This window comes from Thunnus albacares, chromosome 1, assembly GCF_914725855.1.
Source record: "Thunnus albacares chromosome 1, fThuAlb1.1, whole genome shotgun sequence".
NCBI classification, from domain to species: Eukaryota; Metazoa; Chordata; class Actinopteri; order Scombriformes; family Scombridae; genus Thunnus; species Thunnus albacares.
Window position 1 is genome coordinate 39,796,052 of NC_058106.1, and position 22,506 is coordinate 39,818,557.

At 41.6% G+C, this 22,506-nt stretch overlaps 2 protein-coding genes and 1 long non-coding RNA gene across 3 annotated transcripts in view; 2 read left to right on the top strand and 1 right to left on the bottom strand.

Moving 5' to 3' along the window:
* The window catches only part of LOC122986896 (NLR family CARD domain-containing protein 3-like), a 1,497,050-nt gene that overhangs the window by 1,125,647 nt on the left and 348,897 nt on the right, over positions 1–22,506 (bottom strand). The gene's annotated exons all lie outside the window — the stretch shown is intronic.
* LOC122986857 (NLR family CARD domain-containing protein 3-like) overlaps positions 1–22,506 on the top strand; it is a 934,102-nt gene that overhangs the window by 194,612 nt on the left and 716,984 nt on the right. The window lies entirely within an intron of this gene.
* On the top strand, positions 15,433–17,024 carry LOC122987904. Its single transcript, XR_006404658.1, has 2 exons — positions 15,433–15,608; positions 16,464–17,024. It is a non-coding gene; the product is annotated as an uncharacterized LOC122987904 (long non-coding RNA).

A 22,506-nucleotide genomic window follows, 5' to 3' on the forward strand; every position in this document is an offset into this window, starting at 1 on the left:
GTCCCTGAAGTGAGACGAGTCCCCACAACGTGACTGTAGAAACAGATTAATGTCCCCACAATGTGAGAAATACAAGAACTCCTCGGTGTGTTTCCTCTCTGAGTTAAAACAAACTGGTCCCATTAACGAGACCCAGAGGAGCAGCGGAGCTCGACCTTTGCAGCCGCTCAGCTTCAACACGCTGCAGCACACACACACACACACACACACACACACACACACACACGAGGATGACATCATCACTGTATGACGTAAAGATCCAACGTGACATCTCCTCCAACCACCTGAAGCCGCTAACACGAATACATATGTTTACAGAGCAGTGTCTTCTGGGAAATGAAGTCCAGGGGTCTTGTTTTTTTAATCCACTCTGATAAAAAAAAAAAATAAAAAAAACAAAATGCACATGAAGAAACATTGTGATGAGAAAAGTCCGTATGTGAGTCTGTTGACGACCGTTGCCATGGAAACCGGAGGCAGAGGGAGGCACGGTGATGATGTGCGCCTCCGCTGACTCAGCAGGAAAAACGGACGGAGAAGTTTTTAATGTTGCTCATCTCTGCAGGTTTTACAGCGCTGAACGAAGATAACGAAGAAAAATGTGAGAAGAAGGAAGTGATGTCATCAGGACGATCACCTCACACATGGCCGACCTGCAGAGTTTCTCTCCTGATAAATAACAAAGTCACAGTGATTTAATCTTCATCCTCACTGTTATGTAACACCTAAATCATGGCTGAAACGACCCCGGAGAGCTTGTATCTTTTCATATAAATTGTGAGGAATGCTGACTGTGTTTGATGGCAAAACTCCCAGAACGTCCCACAGCGGACAGAAACACAAACCCAACACACCTACAGAGTCTGGCTGCATCACAGAGAGCAGTGTGAGAAACATTAACCCTCTGCTCATACACGCAGGAACAAACACTCTCAGCCTCCAGTCTGACCATGTTTATAGTGACCGAACCTCAACCAGTACATTTACTACCAGAGGTTCTCGTACTTTCTACTCCACTACATTTATTTGACAGCTTTAGTTACTTTTCAGATGAAGATTTGACACAATGGATAATATAACAAGCTTTTAAAATACAACACATTGTTAAAGATGAAACCAGTGGTTTCCAACCTTTTTGTCTTTTGACGTCTTACAAAAAGCAGTGTGTAGTCGGGGTCACATTTCACATGTCTATGAGTTGTTAACAGCTCCACCAAATAGTGATTTTTCCCTCTAAACTTCTCACATGCTTTCATTTCAATAAATGTTCAAATGATCCAATATTTCAGCAAAAATCAAAGATTAGAGAAAAAGTCCAAAAACTGAAAACAGATTTGTGTATCAGAACTTTGTTTTTTCTTCTTTCCTCTCCCATTAATCATCTCACCACCCCTCAGATTTATCTGCTGACCCTTTGGAGGGCCCCGACCCCTAGGTTGGGAACCACTGGACTAAACTAGCTAACTGTATATAAAGTAGTGTAAACTAGCTCCACCTCCAGCAGCTACAACAGTAACATGCTGCTCTAACACTGATGCTTCACTATTAATAATCTAATGATGTCATATATAATAATATATCAGTCAGAGGGACCAAACCACTACTTTACTGCAATACTTTAACTACATCAAGCTCATAATACTTATGTACTTTTACTGCAATACTTTAACTACATCAAGCTCATAATACTTATGTACTTTTACTGCAATACTTTAACTACATCAAGCTCATAATACTTATGTACTTTTACTGCAATACTTTAACTACATCAAGCTCATAATACTTATGTACTTTTACTGCAATACTTTAACTACATCAAGCTCATAATACTTATGTACTTTTACTGCAGTAAAGGATGTGAGTACTTCTTCCACCACTGGTCTGAACTGGTTTAGTTGAGTATTTTAAATGGTTTCTAGCATCATAACAGCCACATTACCATGAAACGTCCTGATCTCATTCCTGCTCTCCAGAGGGTGAACCCATCAGATTTTAATCTGAACCCCCCCACCCCCCCCAGGACAAACATTACATTTTAGCTAAATAAGGCTCCAATAATCCAGATTTATAAGTTTATAAGTAATGACCGTCTACAACATGAACACTATCAGCCATTCCCATCCGGCTGCTTTTATGCACATTTTCAATTTTCACATAAAAAAATCAGTGAAAATGTGAAATGTGTTTCCTGTGGTGTAAACGTCGGTGTGGGGAAGACTCGCTGGGAGTCGACGGATGATCCATAACATCGATCACTATTTAAAAAGTAATCACATCACTGTAACCCTGAACACCGGTGACGACTGCAGCCGTGCTGTAAAGACAACGAGGTCTGCTGATATATGAAAATAACTTCACTGTACTTCTCATTAAGTGTCTTTCTGTGCACATTTTCATGGTTTGAGTTTTGACTGTCGCTCTGTTAATGACGTCGTCTTGTTGTTCTTCTTCTTATCTGCTGATATTCACACAGACGGACGACATTCACTACATTTTCCTTGGTTGATATTCTGGAAATGCTGTTATTTTTCTCCTCCTTCCCTTCCTTCCCTTCCTTCCCTCGCCGCCTGCCTCCGTCTCTGAAATCATCCCTCCTCCCTCCCCCCGCTGTCTGTCTGTCTCTCGGGGGAAGCAGGACTCCTGGACAGTATCATTAAAACGTCCCTGTGGTCAAACTCTCTCGGTTCCCAGCAGACCGAAGCCGGTTGTTTCAGTAAACCTCTGAGTTTACGTACTCGTAGTTTCTCCTCCGCTAACCTGCCTCTGCCTCCACCGTCGGAAATATCATCAAACTTCAGTCTGTCATCAGCGGTGGAAGAAGTACGCAGTAAAAGTACACATATACAGTACTGCTCAGTAAAAGTACACATATACAGTACTGCTCAGTAAAAGTACACATATACAGTACTGCTCAGTAAAAGTACACATATACAGTACTGCTCAGTAAAAGTACACATATACAGTACTGCTCAGTAAAAGTACACATATACAGTACTGTTGCAAAGGTTTTAGGCAGTACATGAGTACATGAGAAATCTAAAGTAAATCATTATCTTTAAAGCAGCAGCAGTTGTCAGTGTTTCAGGTTGTTCTTTATCTTCTTCTTCTGCTGTTTCTGTGTCTTCATGTTGATCCAGACTGACTCCAGGATGTCGAGCTTCTTTATGACTCTGGCTGCAGATGATCAGACGCCTCCTGATGCTGCTCCATTACTGAGAAGAATCTAAACATCTAAAGTTAGTACAGATCTGTATATATATATATATATATATATATATTCAATTCAATATAACTTTATTATCCCTGTAAGAGCAGCCACTCACTCAGCAGATAAACACTCTGTTGATAAGAAAGAAAGAAAAATCTGGTTTAATCCTTAAAAAAATATGTTATTTATAGTTTTGGTGACATTAAAACATAATAAACAATCTAAAAAAGATAAATACATATATACATATATATATATATATATGTATGTCACTGAGGTGCTCATTCTAAAACCAAACTAACACACACACAGTTTCACACTCTGCTCTTTAATTACACACACACACATGTAGATACACACACTCTAGTGAACACATGTAGTCACATGTCAGTATACTTACATGTATAATTACCAAACACACGTTAGTACACGCAGCCACACACACACACACACACACACACACAAACACACACACACACACACACACACACAAACACACACACACACACACTCACACACACACACACACACACTCACACACACACACACACACACACACACACACACTCACACTCACACACACACACACACACACACACACACACACTCACACTCACACTCACACACACACTCACACACACACACACACACACACACACACACACACTCTCACACACACACACACACACACACACACACACACTCACACACACACACTCACACACACACACAGACACACAGACGTGGGCGTGCGAGGAAGACATCCAGAGAGAGAGACAGCGATCCCACACTCTGCTCCAACTCAAACAGGGACTCTGGTTTCACTGGAGCCTCCGAACAGAAACCAGCTCCACTATTTTTACAGAGAAACTATTTTTAGCGTCTTTCTGCTTCTTTTTGGGAGGCAGCAGTTTGGCCACACAGCGACTGTGAGAGCTGCAGCTCTGAGTAAACACAGAGAACAATGCGCTCAGCGTCCACCTCCACAGCGAGCCGGACCGGCCGGTCTGCGGCGGGACGCTGGCTGCTGATGACAGGCCACAAACTGCTCAGATTATTGGAATTCTGGGTTACCAGACAGTTTTAAGCTCTGTTAGTGCTGTAAATGACAGGCTGTTACAGACCAGCGGCTCAACCAGAGGTCCCCAAGGGCCCGACAGGGGGCCAGCAGTTACACATAACCTCCTGAGGGCCAGACAGAGCTGCTGCTGCTGCAGCCAGGACCAGTTTAAATTCACAACCTGGAGATTATGTCAAACACAAAAGAAAGTAATGATTCTGTGTCTTTTTAGCCTCCACTGCACTCAACTATGTTTTATCACAATCTTTAAAAAACTGGAAAAAAAAAAAAGATCCTCATTGTTAAAGTTCTCTGAAAACAAACTTATCAGATCTGTCTGTTGTGTGAAAATGTTTCTGCTAATCTGATGGAAACATGCTGACTCCAACATGTCGGCCTGCTGGGAACCAACATGAAGACGATTCAAACTGGAAAAAGGTTAACTGGAGAAGTTTCAGGTGTGCTGGTGACCTCACGCATCATGTACTGTAGTGTAACTGCATGAACATTTACAGGCTCACTCAGCGGCTAACATTTCAATGAAAGTTAAAGCTCCGCCTACTCGACTGTGGTAATCAATCCAAAAAACGAACGCAATCATTGTTTCCAGGTTCCTTCAAATATGGTGAACTTTGGTGAAGATTAGATGAAATATGGAGTACAGGAAGTGTTTTATATAAAATACAAAATGGCGGCAGAGCAAGAAGCCATAAAGCTGATCAGCTGTAACGTCAGTCAAACAGTTAAACATATGAATCAGCTGCTGTCTGCAGTAACATGATGATCTGAAGAAGATTCTCTTTGTTCTCTGGTTCTAAGTGGATTTATGGAGGTTTACTGGTGATGAAGATCACAGATAATGATCCTTATCATGTGTGTGTGTGTGTGTTCAGATCATAGACTGTTACCGTGACGACACCCGTTGGTCCGCTCCGGCCGTCGCCATCTTGGCAACTGCCTAACACTGCCTAACTCCCAGCCAATCAGAAATGGGCAAAGAGGCGGGGCCGAACGGCTGAAACAAGCCACCTAGCGGCTGGCAGACCTGTCACTCAAAGCAGCCATGTCCTTCATTATGCAGAACTTTACGGCTTAATACAATTTAAATGGGTGAGTTATATAGTTGTCATGAACGGGCCTGGTTGTTGTTGTTTGTTCCAGGCTGTAAACATGTTTATTCTGCTGTATAGTTGATATTTTAACATGGGGGTCTCTGGGGGTCTCTGGGGGTCTATGGGGGTCTATGGGGATTGACTCACTTTTGGAGCCTCAAGTGGTCGTTCAAGGAACTGCAGTTTGGCTTCATTTTACAGCCCCGGAGGTTTCTGCTTGGTTCAGATCTGACTGACTGAGTTCTGACTCTTGAGATGAAGATGAGTTTTGACTCTTCCTCACCTCACGCAGCCTCACCTTCAGCTCTCCGGCGCCCCCTGTGGAGGCTTCAGAAGCCTGAACGTCCATGTCAGGTCAAGTTCATGACAGAAGTTATCTCAGGGCACTCGTCACATCCAGCAGGTCTAGACTTGTACTCTTTAATTTCCACGTCTGTTCCAGACCAGATCCTGTTATTTCCTCTCGGTTAAAAACGCCGTCCAGAACTAGAAGTTCAATTATCCGTTGAATCCTGTCTGAAGAGTAAAACTAAACCAAAGTCGAGAGACTAAATGAACAGTTTCAGTAGGAACCGACGGGCATGCAGACTGCCTGCAGACTGGCCAAATCTAAAACCCTAAAATAAGTGTCTGACCTTGTTGAGCAGCTGTTTGTCCCCAGATGAGGTGAGTCCTCGCAATGTTAGAGTGAAAGCTGGTGTTTGTCCCGACATGATGATCCAGGCAGCACACACACACACACACACACACACACACACACACACACACACACACACACACACACACAGTGTTGAGTGTTTTATCAGGGGAATTCCTGCTGTTTTGCTGAGAGACAGAGATGCTGGAGAGAGTCCAGAGCTCTGCAGACTGAACATCATGAGACCGAGCTCACGCAGAGCCAGCTGGTCATCCTCCTCATGCAGATATCCTCATTTACACAAACACAACAATCACTTATTCATGCGGTGTGTACGACTGAGACGTAGAACATGTGGAAACTCCAGATGACCTCAGAGAAACTACACAAAACAAGAATTCAGATACTCGTTCCCCCGTGTCGAAGGAGAAGTCTCATTTATTACAACTCTGCTTGTTTTGGTGGTTTTAGCCTTCGTTTCTATCAGTAATAATAAAAACACTGTGATCATGAAGGTGATCAATCAATCAATCAGTCAATCAATCAATCAATCAGTCAAGCTTTGTTTGTAGAGATGACTGACAATAAGACAGAACAAAACCATTTGAGACTAAAACACATGAGAAATAACAATGATGAGAAATGTAATAAAATAAAAAGAAATATTATATTTTAAATAATGTTAATAATAAAATAGAGTGACATAAAAATGATAAAATAGATCTAAAAAAAAAGAAAATCTACATATACATACATTTATATTTTACAACATGAATACAATAAAATAAGAGATTAAAACAAAGTAAATAATGGAAAAGTCAGACTAAACATGCAGGTTTTAAGATCAACACGTTCAGCTGCTCTCAGATCTTCATCAGACCGACTGAAAGCTGCCAAAAGATTTCTGGAACAAACAACAGACTCAAACAAACGTCGGAAAACAAACAAAAGTAAACGAGCCGACTTCCTGCTTCAACATTGACCCACTGTGCTTACCGTAGTTGTAGTTTTCCTAAAGATGAATCCAGGTTGTAGTCTGTGAACATCTCTGTGTAGAAGTTAACTACAACTCCCAAGATGCATTTTTAGCAAGAAACAGCCAATCACAGAGCTTCATTTCGTCATGTCTGGTAGAAGCTAAAGATTACAGCGTTGAGAAAACAGCTTTTACTTTTAATTTTTGTGTCATTTTTAATTAAATTCAACTTCTGCAACACACTTAAAATGACTGAGGATCAATACATCAGGTCGACTTTATCAATCTGTTAGCTAGCGTTAGCTACAACTGTCACAAACATTCAGATACACAAGTCATTAATAATCAATAACAAACCCTGACATGTCAATTTAAAAGGAGTAGAGCAGATTATAACAAGCGTTTAGTTTGAGTAAATAATAAAAATAAAACTTTGACTGGTTTCTTCTTCACAGCTTTGCAGCTTCAACTTTTTACTGAAACAGATGTTTTCTAACACGGTTTGTTCATCTTTTGTTCTGATGGAGAGTTTCATGTTGTAACGTCGTCTATGAGGAACCAGAGGATGCCTGACGTAGCTCCTCCCACTTCACCTGTCAGTGACATCATCACCTGCAATGACGGTCACATGACGCCTCTCGTATCAGCCATGGAGCACTTTGCTTTAGAAAGACGTTTTATAGCGTCTAACTTCATGTTAAAGTGTATCTTTATATCTTCTGATAGTTTCAGCTCCTCTAACACGTCGACTGACTCTGATAAACGTTTCTGCTGGTTTCTGACTCTTCTTTTCTCTCTCTGGGAGCATTTCATGGATGAAATTCGCCCACAAACGGAGCAGAACTGGTCGCCTAATACAGACATTTTAGGGGTGTTGATGATGCTAATGATGAAATCTCAGGAAGTACTGCACTTAAGTACAATCTTGAGGTACTTGTACTTTACTGGAGTATTTCCATTTGATGCTACTTTATACTTCCTCCAGAGCAGGTGTCGTCCATCAGGCAGGAAGCAGAGATTTACTAGTCAGACAAGTTCAGGAGAAGAAAATGAAGAGTGGAGTGGAGTAAATTTTATTAAAGGTTAAATATGAGCTATAAATGAGAACATAATAGATAAATGTTGGGAGAAGCAGAGTGTGAGCAGAGCGGTGGAGATCAGCTCTGCAGTGGATCACAGATAAGATCTCAGAGGTCAGATGAACCTCACTGCTCCCTGAGGGGAAACTCACTGATGGAGGAATGTTTCCCCTCAAGACGCTGAGCTGACACACTGCAGACTCTCACGGTGAAGGACTGAAGGATCACACACTGCATGAGCTTTATTATCAATGAGCAGTTTCAGGCTCGCTGGTTCAATTCCCACAAAAAAAAAACATCCAGTCTGGTGTTAATGTCACATGACTGCAGGGGTTTTTTGTTGTCGATGTGTTTGTGTTGTTTGGTCACAGTTTAAATGAAGCGATCTTTGCTCAACAGGATGGTTCACATTCCTGCTGCTGAACCTTGACCTCCACACACCCACACCTGGGTTAACGCCCCGCTCAGGTGCATATTCACCGTATGCAGCGCCGCCGCCGCCCACACCGACTGTTCCTGAAGCTGGAAGCATCAAAACCATGGATGTATAATAAGAGCTGGATAGGGCGCCGCTGCTTAGCCTTGCAAATCCCCCATAAACCACCACTGTAACAGAGACGCCTGTAAAACTGTTGACACGACGCCTCGAACTGCAAACAACGTCAATGATGACTCTTTCTGTTATGAACTTTTGATTCATGGAGGTTTTATGTTCGTAAAACTTTCCTCCAGCCGAGAAAAGTGATTTAAAAATCTGTGACATCATCACAATGTAAAGTCTATGGACCAGCGGGAGCTCGTGGGCGGGGCCAGCCGGCGTATGCACCAGGCGAGCAGTTCCTAAAGGACTGAATGGCGCCATTTTTAGTCCGGTATCCAGCTCTTATAATACATCCATGGTCAAAACACCACTGAAAATGACCAGGGTGCACTCAAGCTAATGCTAACATGCTAGCCTGCTGAAAACAACCGCCGCTGCTGCTCCGTCGATGCAGAGACACGACTGAACAACACCGAGTCACACTCAAGCACGGAAATCAGACATTATGGCTGCAAAGTTACTGGAGCAGATTGAAACAAAACAATCTGCTTGTTTTAGCTCGTGCTAACATCCGCTAACATCCGCTAACATCCGCTAACATCCGCTAACATCCGCTAACATCCCAGAGTTTACTGCTCGCTCACAAATATCCGTCTGGTTCAGAGTCGTCATGATTTCTGCTTTGTGAAACATGACGTTGAGTTTATCAGAAGAACTGAGTTGATGTTCATTCACATTTTAAATGACTGACGACGAGGCAACAACACAAACACGTCACCTGTGTACTAACCACTGACTTTAGTGATGTTAATGGTGTCACGTTGTGAAATAACTTTATTAAAATAAATCCTGCATTCAAAACGTTTTTATCAGTTAATGTAGTTAAATATCATCAACTGGTTACCAGTAAACATCTGCTCCTTCTCATCCACTGAACATTTAACATAATTCAGCATTAATTTTTAATTTTATCTCCATGTGAAGTGAATAAACGTGATGTATGTATTGATTGAGCCACTGATCTGATCACTTTGCTTGTTTCGCTGATTGTAATTGTTCTGTATCAGCCAGTGAGGATCAATATGTTTAGTGACATCATTCTGATCAATACGCAGTGGTGGAAAGTACGTTTACTCAAGTACTTAACTACAGTACTTGTACTTTCCTTGAGTATTTCCATTTGATGCTACTTTATATTTCCACTACATGTATTTGAGTTTTAGTTACAGTTATAGATTAAATAATGATCAATAATGATCAATAATGATCAATAATGATCATAAATCAAACTGCATCGTTAAATATTAAACCAGTTGTTTCCTGCTCCACCAGAGAGACATCTTAACAGATTAATAACTGTTTGAGGCCCAAATTCAATCCAATATTTCACAAAAAAGCAAAGATTAAATAAAAGTTATGAAACATGAACTCAGTAGCAGAACTTTGTTTGTTTGTTTGTTTGTTTGTTTCTTCTTTGCTACCAAATCAATCATCAGATTCATCTGGTGATCTTTTCTCAAAGCACTTCAAGAGATTCAAGAGGTTTTATTGTCACATCAACAGCAGTGAAGTTTGGTTTCTTTGAGCTCTGGTACCAGTTAGAGCCGTGTGGTCCCCAACCCCCGGCCCGCGGACCGGTTCCGGTCCGTAGGTCATTTGGTACCGGGCCGCACAGAAAGAATAAATAACTTATATTATTTCCGTTTTATTTATTATCTAAGTCTGAACGATGATTTACTCTCGACGCATGTCGAGACGCTTGTCTCGGTCACGTTACCATAGCGACCAGAGAGCGTTGGGGGGGGGGGGGGGGGGGGGCAGAGAGGATGTTACTCGTGTTATGTTGTTGGCGCAATGTAACGAAGACGCTGCTAATAAAGTTGCATACGAGTACACAGTAGATTCAGGTTTATTATTATATTTAGAAAATACCACAGTATCGTTTTAGTTTGTTGTGTTTATCCGCCGCACCTCAAAGGCCGGTCTGTGAAAATACTGTCTGACATTAAACCGGTTAAAAAGGTCGTTGACCTCTGACTTAGAGAATAATTCAAACTGGCTTCACCTCAAGCAGCTACAATAATATAATGCTGCTGATGCAGCGACTCATCAGTGTTAGTGATGAAACGTGTTGAACAGATCAGTCTGAGTGCTGTTACTGAGCTGCTAATACTTCTATATTCTTACTTAGTATTTTTACTGTATTGATACTTTTACTTCAGTAACGGATGTGAATACTTCTTCCACTGTTGATATCAAGCTGTGATGTCATGTTGTGTTTGTTTACATGATGGTGACTCTGCTGTAAAACTATAAATGAAGCGTTAAAAACTGTGAAAGTGTTAAAACTGAACTGTTGTCATTGTGTGTTGGACTCTGTTTAATTATCTGATTTATGCTTTAATACTGTTTTATAACTGCCAACGGTCATTTTTCATCAGTCAGCATGATGGATTGTATTCAGGACGGGACTATCCATCAAAGCTTTTACCCCCGCCGGCTCCATTAAGTGGGGGGGGGGGGGGTGGGGGAGGTGGGGGAGGGGTGGGGGGGGGGGAGTAAACCATGTGAGTAAAGTGTTCTGTATGAAAAGACTTACAAAGTGTCTGTCTGTGGCCGGGAGCCACATAATAACTGTTTGTAAGACGAGTTATTACTGTACTGTGTGTGTGTGTGTGTGTGTGTGTGTGTGTGTGTGTGCGTGTGTGTGTGTGTGTGTGTGTGTGTGTGTGTGTGCGTGTGTGTATGTGTGTGTGTGACTATCGATGTTATCTATGTGAGGAATGTAAACGTGGTGCGGCAAGGTGTGTTTACACCTCTGTCCGTCGGCCCCGCCCACCTCAGGTACAACCAGGTAATACTTAGAGAATGACACACACACACACACACACACACACACACACACACCTATACACACACACACACACACACACACACACACACACACACACACCTACACACACACACACACACAGTCCCTGTCAGTCAGTTATGTGAGGAATGTGTGTGTGTTTGTGTTTGTGTTTTGAAGTGCGGTGAGGAGATTGAACATCGGTGTTAACACTGATCGACCGACTCCCCTCATTATCTGTCTGGGACTGATCCACATTGATCCACATTGATCCACATTGATCCACATTGATCCTCCAGCCGCTGCCGCCCCCACCCTCACGTCAGTTTATATGAAGCGTCGGCGTCACACTGCGGGGGTCACAGTTCAACTTACTCCAGATCTTCACTCAGTTCTTTGCAAATATCAGCCAGTGGTGCAACAGAGCTGCTGATCAGTTGTATTTATACAGCACAGAATCCCGATGCATGGAGCATCTGGACCGAACTCTTTAATCCACAGAGACACAACATTCCTCCATCAGCAGCAGGAAAAAACCCCCAGAACCGGACTCTAGGTGGACGCCATCTGTTTTGACCAGTTGGGTTGAGAGAGAAAGAAGTAATAATAATAATAATAACAGTAATATGACTAATATTAATAATAACAGGTGTGGGCACCAAGCTGGACACACCTGCTAGAGGAGAAAGCACAAAACTAGCAAACCAAGATAACATAACAGTGTTTTAAAATCAGCAAACAGGGAACAAAGTAAACATGTTATTGTGGCTAAGCTAGCAGCTATAACCATTAGCTAACTAGCTGATGTTAGCTGGCTAAAAATATCACTGGGGCTAATGTGGTGAAAATTGAGCATTTATGGATTATTCCAGTGCTAGCCCTGCAGTCACATCAGATAAATGGAAATTAAACCTAAATTAGCAGTTTTTATTGTGTTGCACGTTAATAAAGGTTCGTTAACAACAGCTCTTTGATTGTTTGGTGTTAATATTGGTTCTTATTTGTGTGTTTGCAGCCATTTTGCCACCAATCTGACTCAGAATAGAAGCTAAAAGTCATCAGGATGCTAATTACAGTATGAAGGGTCAGACCGAGCACACAGCCCTGCTGAACGTAACATTAGGGCGACTAAACTGGCCATCAACTAACATGTCAAATACCAGCGTGCAGGTCGGTTACATCGCTATCTCAGCGTCTCTCCTCTGCTCCGCTGTGACGTCACATCCACCTGCTACATGACGCACATTTCCTAATTGGACATCAGTCCTGGAGTTTGGGGTGTTCCCCAGAGATAAAATGCTCCCAAAGGACTCTCCATAACCTGTTGTTCCTCTTCTCCTTTCCACAAAGTTAGTTGTAAAAAATAGGCAATAAATGAAAAGTGCAAAGCAAGAATCACCTCTGAAGTTCTTCTACATGTTCCAGGCTGTGCTGTCTGGGTGTTATGGGTGTATAAACAGGTAGAGGTCTGTCAGCGCAGTCATCTCTGATCTGAGACTCCAGTTAGAGACCCGGTGTGGGGACGTCGTCCTTCATAAGGTAGTTTATTCATGAACACTTATTATAACACTTTAATTTTCTAAAATTAAAAGCGTAATAAAAACAAAAACAGGATTTTTAAGCCTCTTTCCACTTTTATTCGAATACAAATACAAATATAAATACAAATACAAATATAAATACTGGGCTCTCTGCACAATATTACCTCAAATATAATACCTAATATTTAGGAATGCTATTTAGTAGTATTACAAAGAAAAACAAGGTGTAAAGGGGGGGCACGAATGTTCTAAACCTGGAGAAGTTACTCAGATTTTGCTGTTATTTGGGGGAGAATATTGACTTTTATTCAGTGCAGAAACTGACACATTTGTTGAAATGATGACAAATCTTCTCTGTGAAATGGACGACTAAAGAAAAAGACAGACGTGTTTAATCTAAGATTTTATTCCAAAAATGATCTTCAACAGATGTAAAATAAGTGGATTAATCAAACCGTCACAGGCTGACTCAGAGCAGCAGTGTTGTACCTGAAGGTGACACACGCAGGTATCGTATTAATGTCTATTATTGTAAACACAGTGTGTTGAAAGGTGAGTCTGTCAGTGAAGAGTCTCACATCAGATCCTGTCCCATCATGTCTCACAGAGGAGTGTGTGTGTGTGGGGGGTGGGGGGGTGGGGGGGGGGGGGGGTTGTGTGGGTGTGTGATGAATGAAGCTGTGGTGTAGTATGTGTGGTTAACTAAACATTATCACAGTGACACCACAGTGGCAACCAGCCAGAGACACAGAGAGGACTCTGCAGCACTAACTAAACACTTTACAACATTCAAAGAAACATTCCAACATTTTTGGAAATCCTCTGCTTCTCTTTTGTCCCCAGAGTCAGATATTTCAGATGAGGTTTCAGACTAGAAGCAGAGAAATCTGCTCGCAGAAGTCCAGTAACTCAGTACATTTACTCAAGTACAGTTTAGAGTTATTTGTACTTTACTTGAGTATTTCCATGTGATGCTACTTTCTACATTTCAGAGGGAAATATTGTACTTTCTACTCCACTACATTTATTTGACAGCTTTAGTTACTTTTCAGATGAAGATTTGACACAATGGATAATATAACAAGCTTTTAAAATACAACACATTGTTAAAGATGAAACCAGTGGTTTCCAACCTTTTTGTCTTTTGACGTCTTACAAAAAGCAGTGTGTAGTCGGGGTCACATTTCACATGTCTATGAGTTGTTAACAGCTCCACCAAATAGTGATTTTTCCCTCTAAACTTCTCACATGCTTTCATTTCAATAAATGTTCAAATGATCCAATATTTCAGCAAAAATCAAAGATTAGAGAAAAAGTCCAAAAACTGAAAACAGATTTGTGTATCAGAACTTTGTTTTTTCTTCTTTCCTCTCCCATTAATCATCTCACCACCCCTCAGATTTATCTGCTGACCCTTTGGAGGGGCCCGACCCCTAGGTTGGGAACCACTGGACTAAACTAGCTAACTGTATATAAAGTAGTGTAAACTAGCTCCACCTCCAGCAGCTACAACAGTAACATGCTGCTCTAACACTGATGCTTCACTATTAATAATCTAATGATGTCATATATAATAATATATCAGTCAGAGGGACCAAACCACTACTTTTACTGCAATACTTTAACTACATCAAGCTCATAATACTTATGTACTTTTACTGCAATACTTTAACTACATCAAGCTCATAATACTTATGTACTTTTACTGCAATACTTTAACTACATCAAGCTCATAATACTTATGTACTTTTACTGCAATACTTTAACTACATCAAGCTCATAATACTTATGTACTTTTACTGCAATACTTTAACTACATCAAGCTCATAATACTTATGTACTTTTACTGCAATACTTTAACTACATCAAGCTCATAATACTTATGTACTTTTACTGCAATACTTTAACTACATCAAGCTCATAATACTTATGTACTTTTACTGCAATACTTTAACTACATCAAGCTCATAATACTTATGTACTTTTACTGCAATACTTTAACTACATCAAGCTCATAATACTTATGTACTTTTACTGCAATACTTTAACTACATCAAGCTCATAATACTTATGTACTTTTACTGCAATACTTTAACTACATCAAGCTCATAATACTGATGTACTTTTACTGCAATACTTTAACTACATCAAGCTCATAATACTTATGTACTTTTACTGCAATACTTTAACTACATCAAGCTCATAATACTTATGTACTTTTACTGCAATACTTTAACTACATCAAGCTCATAATACTTATGTACTTTTACTGCAATACTTTAACTACATCAAGCTCATAATACTTATGTACTTTTACTGCAGTACTTTAACTACATCAAGCTCATAATACTTATGTACTTTTACTGTAGGAGGATTTTTCATGTATCTAATAGGTCTTGGATGGATTGATTGATTAGCTTGTTACAACATGTGAATCACACATCTTTGAAGTTGTTTGAAAGTGGATTTTTTTCTCTTTCCATGAAGCTAAGCTAACAGTTTCCTCCTGCTTCCAGTCTTTGTGCTAAGCTAGGCTAAATACACCATGGATTTATCTCTGTATTGGATGCCAAGGACTTTCCAAAACATCAGCGATCCTTTAGGTAACAAGCTAAATATGTCTTCAGCGATGACACTTTGTAAATTTTGAAATAAAGCTATGTATTATCCTCTGTTAGCTTAGAGCTAGCTTCTGGATTGGTTGCTAGCTTATAAGCTAACAAGATACAACAGTAATCAGACAAGCTTGGAGTTGTTGGAAGCTGATTTCTTCTCTTTTCAAAGAGCTAGGCTTTGTGCTAAACTAAGCTAAACATGTCCTGGATTTATCTCAGCCTTTCCAAAATGTCAGTGTTCCTTTAGTTAATGATATAATTCTCCTTTAGTTTTTGATAAGCATGTGTCTCTATTTGTACATTTTGAGATAAAGCTATGAATTAAGTTACCCTCTAAGTTTTGTTAGCTTAGTGTTAGCTTCTAGTTCTTCTTCTAGTTCCTGTAAAACAGTTTCAAATGTTTGACGCTTCCTGCATTCAGGGGCATTTATAAAAGTTCATCCAATCAAATGTGACTTTGTGCGAGTAGCAACCACACCGGTCATATAAAACTGTGCTTCACTGTTTGTGGGTCGTAGAAACTATCAGAGCAATATGGAGACAGACAGGAAGAGATGTATGTTTGATAATCCAAAATGCCACACTCAGGACCCAGCATGGTTTTAAGTTACGTAAGTTATATAAAGTGGTTTTATGGCTCACAGGAAGGCTAACTGAGGCGTTAATTCGTCGGACTTAAAGCTCCATCTGGATGTTTTTGGGTTTCGTCGCTCAGCCAGTTTCAGTCCGCTGACAGGTTTCATAAAACTCACATTTCTGTCTTTGCTGTGTTGTTGTTCGTATTTATTTATGCACTGCTTTCTGGGTGAAAACAGGGATGAAAAAGAAATTCCTTGTTTCCAGATCCCATCTGTCTCGTTGGCTCCAGACTCAACTGTTGTTCTTCTTCTCCACTTCAAGACACGAGGACTTAAGAGTTTACTTCCCGGGGTTTGGCCGCTGAAACAAAAGGAAGTCCAGAGAGGAACTGAGTGTGATGAGTACAGTTGTGCGTGTTTACGCAGAAGAAGAGGAGCAATCCTGAGACATATTTCAGCTCTGAGTGTCAGTTTGTGCTCGGACCTGACAGCATTCGTCTGTTTGTGGTTGGATGTAGTGAACATCCATCCGTCTGTTGCTGCCTGTGTAGGGTACAGTTTATGTTTAACTGACACAATAATGACATTACAGTCTCTGGAAGTTAATACAATCAGTGCTGTGCCTAAAATCTTGGCTCATGATCAACAATATTCGATATGTTTGCTCAGCAGCGTCTGGTATGAAGGGACACAAGGAGAAAGCTGTCAAACACACATCAACTTTTCAACCACTCATCAGCAGCAAAAGACTCTTTAAAAGCCAGATTTTTCGTGATTTCACTGAAAATAAATAAATAAATAAATAAATGCCCTTATGTTCAGGAATTAGCGTTAGCGTTTCCATCTCACTACTCACTACAACAACCTAGTGTTACTTCCAAGGACAAGAGTTAGCATAGCATATTAGCTAACAAGATTATTTTGTGGGGTTACAGGTCACTTTAATAAAAGCCAGAACACCCTCTGTGTAGAAGCTGGTCCTAAATGATACTGTATCAGAATTTAAACTGTCCTGATCTTTATTTTATTTACAGTTAGCTCTAGCGATAATACGCTGGCTAACTAGCTTCCCTACGACAGCAACGTCTTCTATCTGGACCTTCAGCTGGCGAGGATGATGACTGTTAGCCTGGAATCTGGAACTCTTTGAGTAATGAACAAACTCACCAGTTAATGTAAATTAACTAACTCACAAGGTAAACTATCTAACTTACCGTTTAATGTCAGTGATTAAACTCGTGAGTTAACGTAAAGAATCTAACTGACCAGTTAAATGATCACAGCTCAGGTGTTGATGTCATCACGGCACAGGTTGCTTCATTCATAATTACCATGTGTTATTAAGTTTGTTACTAAAAGTTTTTCTAAAAGTTTCTGATAGCTATGAAATGGCTAATGCTAACAGCTAAGGGTTAGTTTCTAGCCTACCATCAACAGTTACTAATCAGAGAATATGTGATGTTACTATAACATTAGCTGTTGTTATCGCTAGCTGTGTCTCCAATCACGTACTTCTGTTAGTACACTTTCATGTAGTACACTGTGTACACTATATGTTACTGGTGTAGTGCGCGAATTTCGTCAAACACAGCTGTTGTGCACAAATTAGCATTAGCTAGCGTTAGCATTCGCGTTAATGTTCGCGCTACCAGATCATTGCAGACTGCTAAATTAACCCAAAAAACATCCTGATGGCTTATATCCAACAACAGTATAGTGGTGCTTAGTGCTAAAAAAAACACATGTATAACTTACATCTGTATAACGTGGTGATGTTCACCGTGGTTACAACGTACCCGGCTGCCATTTCCAGTTTGAAAAGTGGTCCCTCCCCTTCCGCTACGTAGCCAAGATGGCGACCGTTGAGGGCGAGAAGTGTCCATAGTTCCACAGTCAAATTTTTGACCGTTTTCAGTGCATCATCCGAGTACTCGCAGTGCATTTTCCTATACTTCTCAGTGTGAACGCACTTATGCACTCAAAATGTTAAGAACAGAAGTGAAGCATCTGTCTGTCATCATAAAGCAGCCTCGGGTCCAAATAAAAGGAAGAGAGAAGAAATCAAGAATACAGATTTTGTCAACAATATTTATCTATTTATTTTTTTATTTGCCATGGTGAGCGTTTTCATTTGACTCACCAGGAGCCCTGTAAAGTCTGCCTATAATCATCTTCGGATACTATCTGGAGACCAAACAAACGGCTGTGCACATTTGGAAAAATCAGTCAGTGTTCTCTTGAAGTCGTGTTGTTTCATGTGGTCGAGGCTTTTTCTTTCATCAAAGGTCAGACGACGTAGATATGTTGGGTTTCACTGTTCACTTCTCCATTCATCTCCCGCAGGCTTCAATAGAGCGGATCCTCAGGACGCCGGGGTGTGATGTCATGACCCTTCCTTCTTCTGCAGTTTCCTCGGTTTGTGGGCGGATGGAAAGACTGACAGGCATAGCGACGGTAACTAAGGCGGGTGAAAAGCTCGGAGGGTCGATGACTGTTTGTTTTCTGAGCACATAAAAGTTGTGGTGAAGGGTGATTTGTTTTTGCACTGTGTGTTGTGTTTATTTGTTTCACTTGGTATGATGTCATGATGTGTCACTATGTGGACTGTAACCAGGTAACCGGCTCACCTGTAGAGGATCTGTAGTGAACTCTTCATATTTGTCTGCAGTTTTATTCTTTTCTCAAAAGTGAATCTGACTTTCAGAGCTGATGGTTGTTTCTTCGCTGCAGTTAACAAAAACTGCTTGTTATTCCGTTGCCTAGCGACCGCCGTACGACTGTCTTGACAGTCTGACGCGGGGACTCAAGAGGAATCAGTCATAATGCAGCGCGACTGTGGATAAGCTTAAACACACTGCGGAGGGTATTTATGTGTGTAATGACGAGGTAATCACACTTAACTTTATTCCCTCCACACCCAGCCAATCCAGACTGAGGGCGGTGTCTTAATCCACCAATTATTCACCTGTCTCCCATTAGATCGTCTGCACACACACACACACACACACACACACACACACACACACACACACAGCGTATCCAAACCGTCCTTTTAGGGGGGACAGCAGCCAAATGAGTTGTTGATCTTTTCAATAATCGTCGTCACTCTGAATCATTTCAGTCTGGTTTCATATTTCTTCACTGAAACTCGGCTCATGTGATCATATTACTCACACTGACACCAGTATTAACGTCTCTGTGTTTACACCTGCACACGTACGTTTGTCTCAGGAGACAAGAAGCTACTGATCAGTGTCCAGAATTCATAAAAAAATGTGTGTAAACATGTAATAAACATGTTTTTACTCACGGTTACGTGTTTCAGGTGGATATCAGCTGATGTGTCCAGCAGTGATGGAAAGTAACTAAATACTTTTACTGACGACTGTTTTTTCATGATTTTTTGACTAAACGATCAATGAATCGATAAATAACTGATATTAGATGAAGTTTGGGGTCATTTTGCATAAGGAGTACTTCTGTACTTTTACTTCAGTAATATTTTATTTGATAGTATTTTCATACTTCCTGCGCTGCAGCGTATAGGAGAAGTTGGCAGACGCTCTCCTTCGTTCTGGGAGAATTAAAGGTAAAAGACTCATTTTCTGGAAATTACACGACTCAGTTCTGAATTCATTTGTATAAGCATGAGATATAATTACTAAATATTTTCAAATGTACTTTAAGCATTTATCATGTTATCATGAGCGAAGTTGTGCTTAATAACTTTGTTTCCTGTTTCCTGATGTGGAACAGAAAGAAAATGTTCTCCCATCCATCAGCGCGGACAGGACCGGACTGCAACAACATGCCTCTTCCCTCTCGGGGGCGTAGCGCTGGTCGGTGCTGATGAGGCCCCCAGGGGCCCCCACGGGGCCCGCCGGCCTCGTAGCCATGCATGCTCGCCATGCTTTATGTAGCGGACCACCTGCCGAGCCCTGCGGCGCTGTGTTTTCACAAAACATTCCCAGCGGCTCCACAGCGGGGGGGTGGTGGGGGTGGAGGGGTGGTGGGGGGGGGGACCCGGAGAAATATCACAAATTCTGTGGTTTGTGTCGGGCCGGGTGACCAGAGCCGAGCCCCAAACATCTTGTAAGAATAACAGAGGAGCAGAGCGGAGGCCTGGGCCGACGCCATGTTTGTGTGTTGGTACATTCCTGGTGTGTGTTTTATTTTTCCTGCTCTGTCCCTTCGTTCTCCCGTCTTTCCCAGGGGCCGGCCGGGTGGGGTGGGCACGGATAGCTGTGGTTTGGTTGGCGGTGGGGGGTGTGAGGAGGAGGAGGAGGAGGGGGGGGCGGGGGGGGGGTTTGGATGGCGCTGCGGAGGAATCCCAACAGGCAACTATCAGATTCACCATCAGGGGCTCTCGGACGCTTTTAAAGCAGCGAGTGTGACGAGTGTGAAGACAACTCTTGTTTTGTTTTCTAATTCTTTTTATTCGCTCGTCCTCCCTCCTCTTCCTCCTCCTCCTCCTCCTCCTCCTCCTCCTGCTCCTCCTGCTCCTCTCGTTTTGTTTTTCTAAAGAACCCTCCTCGCCAAGAGCTGAAACAATAGCAAAGCTTTCCAAAGCCTCCCTGGCTTTAAACAATGCCATCAATCACAAGCGAGAGCAGCGCGCACACACACACACACACACATGTATTAAGAGCAGCTCAGCGGGCGCGTCTCCTCTCGCCGTTTAACTCTTGACGTGGACGGAGGAGGACGAGGCGGAGACGCGGCGGGGACAGAGACAGAGAGAGTGTTAAAAGACTAACGAGCGCAGCAGGTTTGGGACTGAGTGAAAACATTACAAAGTGAGCCTGTAAATCAGAGCGCTGGGTGAATTATCAAACGCTGTCAGCACCAATCCCAGCTTGGATTTCACCCAAAAACTGTTTTAAAGCATTTCCCCAAGTGTGTGTGTGTGTGTGTGTGTGTGTGTGTGTTCAGACTTGATTGGATGAAGCTGAGTTTGGGGATTAATTTCCTTTCTAACAAACAAACCTTAAACTCCTTCAGTGAAACATTTTTTTCTTTATAGTCTTAATATCAGAAACGTCTCCATGTTCTCATCCAGTTATAAAAATGTGAAGTTTAAGACGTTTTCTTCTGCAGACTCATAATAAAAATATATTTTTGCAATGTTCAGTTAGTGGATAACTTTATTTATTCAGTGTAAAAGCTGACGACATGTTCCTGCTGTGTCCGTTAACCTGAACACACACGTCAGACGGTAACGAACCTCCGATGTGACGATGTGTTCAGGATCAGCGTCGGTAATCCGAGAAAAAAGTTTTTCCTCATAACTTCACATCTTCATTCAAGAAAAGTTTTTTACTGTATAAACAGGAAGTGTTGACAAGCAAACACTTCCAGCGTATTGATCATTTCTTGGGGCCGATACAGCACAATTACAATCAGCAGATCAATCAGAGTGATCAGAACGTCCCATCAACGTGGTTCTTATATATCGCTGGAACCTCCTGACGATCTGCTCCGTCCTTCTAAACTGCTTCCATTACAGTCCGGCGTCACAGCCTTCACCTCTCTGGCTGCTCCTGACCTCCCTCCTCCTCCTCCTCCTCCTCCTCCTCTTCCTCCTCCTCCTCCTCCTCCTCCTCCTCCTCCTCCTCTTCCTCCTCCTCCTCCTCCTCTTCCTCCTCCTCCTCCTCTTCGTCACGGCTCACAGATGTTATATCGCTGTTAAAACCAGAGACGTTCACAGTACGTTGAGCTTCAAATGGTCCACAAATATCTGAGCCACAGTTCTGTGTTTGTCTGTTTGTTTTTGTCTGTTTTTCTTGTTTTTTTTTGAAGGTGTATTAATATGTGTGTGTGTGCAGGAACTTGATGTTATATATATATATTATTATATATATTATGATGTATATATGATACATATGATGTTACTGAGTGGAGGAAGTTCATCTTTATGTTGTTGATCAGCTTCCAAATGTTCTGATCGAGTGTATTCTTGGTATTTTTGAGTCTTTCTATTAATAAAACTGTTGAAATAAAACACAAAGAACCACTAAATTCAAATGTACCTTGTAAGCATGTACAGAACGACTCACATGACGACGATCACATGAAATAAAACCGTATCTGGCAGCCTGAGAGACACATACAGTGACTCTGTATAAATGCAGGAAACAGCCTGCTGTTCAAAGGGTTCATGTGTTTTGGCATCTGTAACCTTCATTTTCCAACACTGGAGCTGTGCGTCTGCAGCCTAGATTAGACTAGATGAATGTTACCTCTGGTCTGAAGGCTGTATCGGTGTCTGGCAGGGAGGAACTGGGTGTAACTCTGCAGGTGGATGAGCT